At 46.6% G+C, this 9,679-nt stretch overlaps 1 protein-coding gene across 1 annotated transcript in view; it reads right to left on the minus strand.

Annotated features, from left to right (window-relative positions):
- TEAD1 (TEA domain transcription factor 1) overlaps nucleotides 1-9,671 on the minus strand; it is a 157,467-nt gene extending 147,796 nt beyond the window's left edge. Inside the window, exon 1 of the mRNA XM_018554803.1 lies at nucleotides 9,518-9,671. The gene's annotated coding sequence lies outside the window, so the exon portion shown is untranslated. The remainder of the gene's footprint in view (nucleotides 1-9,517) is intronic.
- Between the last annotated feature and the right edge of the window lie 8 nt (nucleotides 9,672-9,679).

Here is a 9,679-nt window from a genome sequence, read left to right on the forward strand (position 1 = left end):
TGAAGGCACTGCACGTGCAGGGAGGGGGGGGGAGGTGCACTGAAGGTACTGCTTGTGAGGGGGCACACTGGAAGGCTTTGGGGGCATACTGGAGGCACTGAATGCAAGGGGGGGGGGGACTGAAGGTACTGGTTGTGGGGGGCACGCTGGAAGCGCTGGTTGCTGCTGCAGAGGCTCCTATTCTCTGCCGATACTTATCGGTAGTATCAGTAAATTTAAGGCCGATACCGTTTATCTTGGTGGAACCCCAATTCACGCAAGCCTGCTCAAAACTCTAACCGCCACCCCCTCCTTCTGACCCAATCAGTGTGGGCAGTTGCAGTGGTGGCCAGTCCTTTTTGACATATGGCTGTGGGGCGAGGAATGCACCTCCCTGCAACCCACTGGGTTGGGAGGAGGGAGTGGCGGTCAGTTTTGAGCAAGCTTGGGTGAACTGGGTTTGCCCAGCCTCGTCTCTATCGAACACTCAGTGATCTTTGGGTCCTGCATACATTGAGTCTTCAAGCCCTGAATAAGGGGCGGAGCCTAGTTGTTGAAATGCGTTGGAATAAACTTCTATCTGGAGTCCAATATTATGGTTTGGCTCTTCAATTCTAGACTCATGAATGTATTACTGCCTGTGCCAGGAACAACTACACCACTTCCTGTACAAGGGGGGCGGGGTGGGTCAGAGAAATTATCCCCATGGGAGGGGGTGACAGAAATAAAAATCTGACAAAATTTGAACTCTTCCCAACTCTATCCAAAAACTAAAAAAAACTTTGGCTGGCGTTCGGCCTAATGCATTTGTTACCAGGAATTTCCTGAAAACAGTAGGTGTTTGCACTGATTCAGATGCCCCGGGGCTATTTGGATATGTTGTAATTATTCATACAACAAAAGTCACAGCGGGGGAGCGACCTTTTGCAACACAAAGATACAAATGTAACCGGTTCCTTTCATGATCAGCCTGCTGATGTAGGAGGACTAAAGGGGAGCAGGTTTTACATTAGAGGAAGCGTGACGCATTCCGCAGAGTGACCCGGGCCTTCACCTCCAACCAATCAAGTTCAGCGCAGTGGAAGGCCTCCGCCGACGCCGCAGAAGTGTTCATCGCCGCTTAACACCCGTCCCCTCCAACCAATCGAGTTCATCCCGGTAGAAGGCCATCGTAGTGGCGTTTTTTTTTTTTTTTCCCCATTCATCGCACGCACTCCCGGGATCGCCATTGTCTGTAAGGCAACTTTTCACTTTGAGCGGCCCGTCATTATTACCACATTAACCCTTTCCACTCTGCAACGTCAATAATGAACTTGGAACACAAACACCTGCAAAGTACTTCTTTGTGTGCGACAACTATGACAGGGTTTCAGAGATCTGTCCTTGGCACTGAACGCAAAAGAAAAGATTTTATTTTTAAAGCGATATAAAAGTCAAACGCTGATGAAATCACTTACAAAGGATGCTGCTCCCGAATGTTTAAAACGTTTTAGTTTCCTGCAGAATCAGCCGGTCCCCTTGAGCACTGGTCCTGATATCCTGTTGTAGGGTGGCTCCTTTCCCTTGCAGTGTCCCATAGAGTCACTCTTGTGTGTGCTAGCAAGCTGTGCGTGTGTCTACAAATACAAAGGCACGACAAGGCTAGCCAGTACTCTGCTCCCCTCACCTCCATGCTAGTAGATGGGTGGCTGCTGGAGACTGATGTGCCTTGAATGTTCTGAGAAGAGCTGAAAGTGTTAAGAGCGGTTTTTGGAACATGATAAATGTCAGTGCTTAGGCAAAAAAGTTAACACTTTGGCTGTGGGAGGGATGCAGTAGGCCCCCGCCTACTACAGGCTGCCTGCAGGAAAATACAGGAGGGGGCGGAGGCAAGACCAGTCACCCGGCACAAGAATAGAGCAGCAGTGAGCGGTCTTTATTACAGAAGGGGGTGGAGACAAGACCACTCACCCTGCACAAGGAGAGAGCGCAGCAGTCAGCAGTCTCTATTACAGGAGGGGGGCAGAGACGAGACCAGTCACCCTGCACAAGGAGAGAGAGCAGCAGTGATCAGTCTTTATTTGAGGAAGCTCCTGCACAGAGGTAAAAACTAAGGAGTTGTTTAATGCTGGGTTACGGCACATATGTAGAAGAAATACACCAAGGGTACCAAAATGAACAATAAACATCCCTCTTGTATTTTGACCATATTTGCTTTGCTTGGAGCTCAAAAGAAATACAAAAACTTCCACATTTTTTTCTACTAACCCAGTAAGAAGCGGCACAGAAACACAATGTGCGCCACCATAAAAGACTGCAACACAAAACAAGGGTCAATAAAAAAATATAAAAATATACAACCTACATACTTGAGCACAGGGCAACGCGCGGGGAACTGTCGCTGGTGACACAATAATGTGACCTATCGGAGGGCCCATAATTAGCAGATAAGTTATCAGCTGCATATAGGGAGCATATGGTGACAGGGACTCAGGAGCCTATTGCCGGTCTAACAATAGAGCAGTGGCACAGCGGACCGGGAGCCCTGTTTAACAAACTGTCAGCGGCAGCGCTGGGGCGATGGCAAGGCCTCTTCTATTTGCATTTCCTTTCTTCTACCAGGTAAAGAAAAAGCAACCAGATGTCGGCTTCAGAATTGAGTTGTCCGCGCTCTGGCAGAATTAACTCCTTGCATTGCAGCAACCTCGGCATCCAACTCCAGTGGCCCAGGATCTAAAAAAAATGTTCAATAATCAGCTAAAAGGAAATATTAAAGTCAATGTCTGGGCAAAATAAAAATTATATATAGATCACTCGATCCTTAAATATTTCCAAACTCTGCAAAACCAGCGAGCGCCTAACTTCCTGCTGTGGGCCGACATCACTGCCTGTTGGGCTACAGAACCCGGGCCTATCCCCCAGCGTTGTGCCTGATTACACTGTAAACGCACTGTGAATCTGCATTAGAAGCACTTCTACCACAATAATGCGCTTTGACATTCCATACAAAGTGCATTCCAATAAGCATTGACAAACTCGCCATGGGAGGCGGAGGGGGAGGTAGGAAGCAGATGCACAGGTGTGAGCAGGCCATATGGGCCCATTCACACGAGTTCCTGCGTTTACTGTATAACCCGTGTGTGCTGATGTGCATTGTGAAGGGAGGAGCAATGCGTTGTTACAATGCATGACACTGGTTACTTTTTTTTTTTTTTTTTTACTTTATTGAAATGTTACAAAATGGCAGCTCATTCCACTTTATGCACAATCATTGTAACCCATTGCTGTGTGTTGAGAAAAAGGTAAAAATGCAGAGATGCAAGGCACACCAATGCACCGGTATGGTGAAACCAGAGGGCACATAGAGAACAGTTGTCTTCTCTGCGTCCTTGTGTTGAGCCTGCACTGATCAATGCCCATCAAAGCAGCTCAATGCACATGGTGACACACTGGCGATCCTGTTGCTGGTGACAACTTGCCATGAGCAGGATCGCTTTGGAGGACACAGCAGGGAGGAAGTGCGTCAATGGCCCGATCACCAGGAGAAAATGAAGGCCTTAAAAAAGGAAAACTAATGCAGCCACCACATTTAAGGGCTGGTAAGCTGCAATATATACATTTGGTTTTTTTTGGGGGGGGGATCCACTTTAAGGCTGCAGGTATGTTGAGAGGCATCAAGAAAAGCCTGACAGGGGGTTCAACAAACACTCGGGGGGGTTCAACAAATTAATAACATAATAAAATAATCCACCATGAAGTCATGCGCCCACTCAAGGGGTTGCTTAGAACAGCTCTCTGACCAAGCCGCGAGCTACTCAGTCTATTACCTCCAAAGTACAGGATAAACAACCTCCGCAGTGGAGCGACCGCTCCAGGGATGGTCTCGGATAGCTCTCTGACTAGGCCATGAAAGTTCCAGTCAGCCTGTAAACTCCAAAAAGCACCAGGATAAATGTCCTCCGTGGGGGAGAATACACTTGGGATAGGTCTCTGACCAGGCCATGAGCCAGAGCCATGAAAGAGATACACTCGGGGAGGGGGTTCAACAAATTAATAACAAAATAAAATAATCCACCATGGAGTCATGCGCCCACTCAAGGGGTTGCTTAGAACAGCTCTCTGACCAAGCCGCGATATACTCAGTCTATTAACTCCAAAGCACTGGATAAATGACCTCCACAGTAGAGTGCCCAATCCTGGGGTGGCATGGAATAGTTCTATGACCCGTGAACTCCAAAGCACAAGATACATGTCCTCCGTAGGGGAGAATCCAGTTTGGATAGCTCTCTAACCAGGCCATGAGCCAGAAAGAGATGCACTCAGTCTGTGAAATGCAAGGCACAGGATAAATTACCTCCATAATAGAGTGCCCAATCCAGGGGTGGCATGGAATAGTTCTGTGACCAGGCTCCGAAAGAATTACCCTCAGCCCATGAACTCCAAAGCAAAAGATAAAATGTCCTCCATAGGGGAGAACCCACTCCAGGGGTGGCTTGTAATAGCTCTCTGACCAGGCCACAAGCCACATCCACAAAAGTTACACAACTTTTGAACTCCAAAGACCAGGACAAACAACCTCCGCAGCAGAGTGCCCACTCCAGGGGTGTCCTGGAATAACTCCATGACCAGGCCATGATACTTACAGTCAGCCTGTAAACTCCAAAGCACAAGATAAACTACCTCCACGGCGGAGCGCCCACTCCAGGGGGATGTCCTGGAATAAGGCTCTCTGACCAGGCCACGAAAGAGTTACACTCAGCCTGCGAACTCCAAAAGTTTGCCAGGCAGAAGTGCATCCAAATCCAGAACACAATTACAGCGATTGTCTTGCAAGACAGAACGTTTGAGTCACAATGCTCACAAGAGCCTGGCAGCAAACCCTATTGTGCCTGATTACACTGTAAACGCACTGTGAATCTGCATTAGAAGCACTTCTACCACAATAATGCGCTTTGACATTCCATACAAAGTGCATTCCAATAAGCATTGACAAACTCGCCATGGGAGGCGGAGGGGGAGGTAGGAAGCAGATGCACAGGTGTGAGCAGGCCATATGGGCCCATTCACACGAGTTCCTGCGTTTACTGTATAACCCGTGTGTGCTGATGTGCATTGTGAAGGGAGGAGCAATGCGTTGTTACAATGCATGACACTGGTTACTTTTTTTTTTTTTTTTTACTTTATTGAAATGTTACAAAATGGCAGCTCATTCCCCTTTATGCACAATCATTGTAACCCATTGCTGTGTGTTGAGAAAAAGGTAAAAATGCAGAGATGCAAGGCACACCAATGCACCGGTATGGTGAAACCAGAGGGCACATAGAGAACAGTTGTCTTCTCTGCGTCCTTGTGTTGAGCCTGCACTGATCAATGCCCATCAAAGCAGCTCAATGCACATGGTGACACACTGGCGATCCTGTTGCTGGTGACAACTTGCCATGAGCAGGATCGCTTTGGAGGACACAGCAGGGAGGAAGTGCGTCAATGGCCCGATCACCAGGAGAAAATGAAGGCCTTAAAAAAGGAAAACTAATGCAGCCACCACATTTAAGGGCTGGTAAGCTGCAATATATACATTTGGTTTTTTTTGGGGGGGGGATCCACTTTAAGGCTGCAGGTATGTTGAGAGGCATCAAGAAAAGCCTGACAGGGGGTTCAACAAACACTCGGGGGGGACTCGGGGGGGTTCAACAAATTAATAACATAATAAAATAATCCACCATGAAGTCATGCGCCCACTCAAGGGGTTGCTTAGAACAGCTCTCTGACCAAGCCGCGAGCTACTCAGTCTATTAACTCCAAAGTACAGGATAAACAACCTCCGCAGTGGAGCGACCGCTCCAGGGATGGTCTCGGATAGCTCTCTGACTAGGCCATGAAAGTTCCAGTCAGCCTGTAAACTCCAAAAAGCACCAGGATAAATGTCCTCCGTGGGGGAGAATACACTTGGGATAGGTCTCTGACCAGGCCATGAGCCAGAGCCATGAAAGAGATACACTCGGGGAGGGGGTTCAACAAATTAATAACAAAATAAAATAATCCACCATGGAGTCATGCGCCCACTCAAGGGGTTGCTTAGAACAGCTCTCTGACCAAGCCGCGATATACTCAGTCTATTAACTCCAAAGCACTGGATAAATGACCTCCACAGTAGAGTGCCCAATCCTGGGGTGGCATGGAATAGTTCTATGACCCGTGAACTCCAAAGCACAAGATACATGTCCTCCGTAGGGGAGAATCCAGTTTGGATAGCTCTCTAACCAGGCCATGAGCCAGAAAGAGATGCACTCAGTCTGTGAAATGCAAGGCACAGGATAAATTACCTCCATAATAGAGTGCCCAATCCAGGGGTGGCATGGAATAGTTCTGTGACCAGGCTACGAAAGAATTACCCTCAGCCCATGAACTCCAAAGCAAAAGATAAAATGTCCTCCATAGGGGAGAACCCACTCCAGGGGTGGCTTGTAATAGCTCTCTGACCAGGCCACAAGCCACATCCACAAAAGTTACACAACTTTTGAACTCCAAAGACCAGGACAAACAACCTCCGCAGCAGAGTGCCCACTCCAGGGGTGTCCTGGAATAACTCCATGACCAGGCCATGATACTTACAGTCAGCCTGTAAACTCCAAAGCACAAGATAAACTACCTCCACGGCGGAGCGCCCACTCCAGGGGGATGTCCTGGAATAAGGCTCTCTGACCAGGCCACGAAAGAGTTACACTCAGCCTGCGAACTCCAAAAGTTTGCCAGGCAGAAGTGCATCCAAATCCAGAACACAATTACAGCGATTGTCTTGCAAGACAGAACGTTTGAGTCACAATGCTCACAAGAGCCTGGCAGCAAACCCTATAATCGATTATAATCGATTATGTCGATTAGTTGTTGCAGCCCTACTCATAGACATTATACAGATTTTGTATCAGACTTTACTCATTATTTTGTCAACTTGTATCCGCGATAAACGAAATCTTTTCTCCATGCGGTTCCAGAGTAGGCCCAACAAATACCCGAAATGACAGACCTAAGGGGCGGACACGTGTTCGCACCCAGAATAAAGTTGTTCTTAGGATCTAAAACGGAGGAATGAAATGTAAATCACTCGCTCCAACATTTAACACTGCAGGTAAAAGTCTTACAATGCAGTTCATCTGTCTGAGGCCGGCCATACACCTATCAAATATTCTCCGTTCAACCCGCGGGCTGAACAAAAAAAAAAACCCACTGACCCGATTCCTCCATCAAACACAAACAGCGGCGATCCCCTTCAGCGTCGATCGAGGAATCGCCGCCGTTTACATTGCATTCTGACAGGTGCCGCCGGCCGCTGCCAGCGTACCCTATCAGAAGGGGCGGCTCATTGGCTGCCGCCTCTGATCGATTGAAAATTTTCCCGCCGGCTCCTTTAATCAGCTGATCGAGGAATGCCGGCTGAAAAGGGAGCCGACAGCCCCACACACTGTGCGGATTTCAGCCGGTACATTAAGAACCGGACGAAATTCAGCCAGTGTATGGGCACCTTAAATCTGGCCATGCACCTTTATCGTTCGACTTTCTTCCCGGCATCGCACCCCTGTTAGATTTCCGCTCGAATACCCCATCATGCACAGACCATTACCGTTCCGTTGGTACCGATACTAACTGGCCGAATTTCGTAAATTTTTTTCCTCTGAAAACGGCACCAATCCATCGATATTCGTAACATTCAAAAAAAGTTTTACAGCCTGACCGATCGAGGAAAATTCAGCCAGCTGTACAGTAATTGTGATCGTTCACTTAAATGCTTTCAGACATTCCATTCAGACCTCGGCCAGCCAGTCAATAGATGTAACCAGTAAAATAATTGGCATTTTTTAAAAGCCAAAACAGCCGAGAAAAAGGAAAAAAAAAACTAAATCCACCGTATCTGCAAGATTTTATATTCTTTTTAAAAAAAAAAAAGTTCTAATAAATAAAAATGGAAATGCAGCATTAAAAACATTGAAATGTAGATCAGGTCCGGCATTCTGGATTTTAAACCTCTTGACATTCATTAATTCAGTGGCTGTTTTGCATTCCGCAGAAAATGGTGGAGAACCCTATGCCAGCCTGATAGAGCATCCTTTGAGGTATGAATTGGGGAAAAAAAAAAACAGGCTTCCAATCAGAGTAAACACGGCCTGGCTGCTTCCGGAGGGTATAAAATAAAAATGCACTTTTACTCTGTACACAAAAGGGTCAGCAGGGAAAAAGGAGAAGACACAACACCATACACAAAAATAAAAAAATAGGACGTGATCAAAGCCCGGGCAGAATATACCGGGCCGGAGCCAACTCACACCACCCACTTCCTCCATCATCCAAAAACGTTTTCATTTGCTGACTATTCTGCATTACAACGAGTCAATTCTGAAGATATTTGTAAATAAAGTCACAGGAGCGGTTTGCTGAAAAGCAGGATACACCCCCCCCTCCAGAGTTACGTTCAAAAACATTTCAGGTTATTTTTCTTCATTTTACTAAATGACATTTTTAAAAGGTAAAAAAAAAGCGCCGCCCACCGGAGCAGCAGTGACGCGACGCTCGGCGAGGTAAGTAAGAAGAAACCTGACCACTGGACCACGCTGACTCGAGTATAAGCCGAGGGGGGCACTTTTCAGCAAAAAAAAATGGGCTGAAAATCTCGGCTTATACTCGAATACATACATACATACATACATACATACATGCATACATACATACATACAATTATTTTTTTACATTTATATTTGTGGTCCGCGGGATTTAAAATTATGAATTTAGTGGTCCATGAGGTCCTAAGGGTTGGAGACCGCTGACCTAAAGCTTTGAAAGCGCCAACATATAACACAACGTAGCAATAATCAGATACATGAAGACGGCCCTGATACTCTAACATCTCAGGAGCACCGAGGAGTTTACGTCCATGAAACAAGAATAAAATCATCATCATCATCATCATCATCATCAGGTGCCAAGAGTTTGCTCAGCGATTTACAATATAAGGAAGACAATAGAAAGGAAGGCAAGGTGGTAAGGAGGGCAGACACTAAATTCTGCCTTTAAGAACTCGATCCCAGTCAGATTTTGGCAGGGAGAGCATAGAAGACACCAACATTCTCAATACACAAATTACTTGGCAGAATCAATTTGTCTTTGCGTCAGTAAAAAAAAAAAAAAAAAAACCTTTCAAAGTAAAAGCAGATTTCTTTATAGAGGGTTGCCCAACCCTCCAGGCAACGTGCTTATGGGATTTACAAGTGAATTATTGAAATCATTAAAATAGCCTTCAGGTCTCTCGCGGGGGAATAAAAGCCAGCACCAGGCAATCCAAGTGCTGGTTCCGGGTCCTTAAATACATTCCACACGGACATAATTAACGATATCTCACCGATACCGAAAAATTTAAAAAAAAAGCCCACAATGGAGAGTGGACAGGCTAAAGACTGAAGGATACCCCCCGGTGAGATGGAAAAAATATTGCCAAAAAGCTTTCACATTCACATTCAAAAAGCTGCAATGGCAGCAACGGCAGCCGTGGTGGTTTTTTGTTTTTTCCTACCAGAAGGGAAGTTTGCTGGGAGGAATCCTTTCGGGTTTGCAACGAGCGTTCTCCACAGGATGGGATTCCGCTGACTCCAGACACTTTCCCACTTGAACTTGGAGAGGAGCTGAAGCCCTGGAGAAGGGGGGAAAGAAAACATCTTTAAACTTTAATGTCTTC

This window comes from Nanorana parkeri, unplaced genomic scaffold (assembly GCF_000935625.1).
Source record: "Nanorana parkeri isolate BGI_ZX_2015 unplaced genomic scaffold, ASM93562v1 scaffold10, whole genome shotgun sequence".
Classification (NCBI taxonomy): domain Eukaryota; kingdom Metazoa; phylum Chordata; class Amphibia; order Anura; family Dicroglossidae; genus Nanorana; species Nanorana parkeri.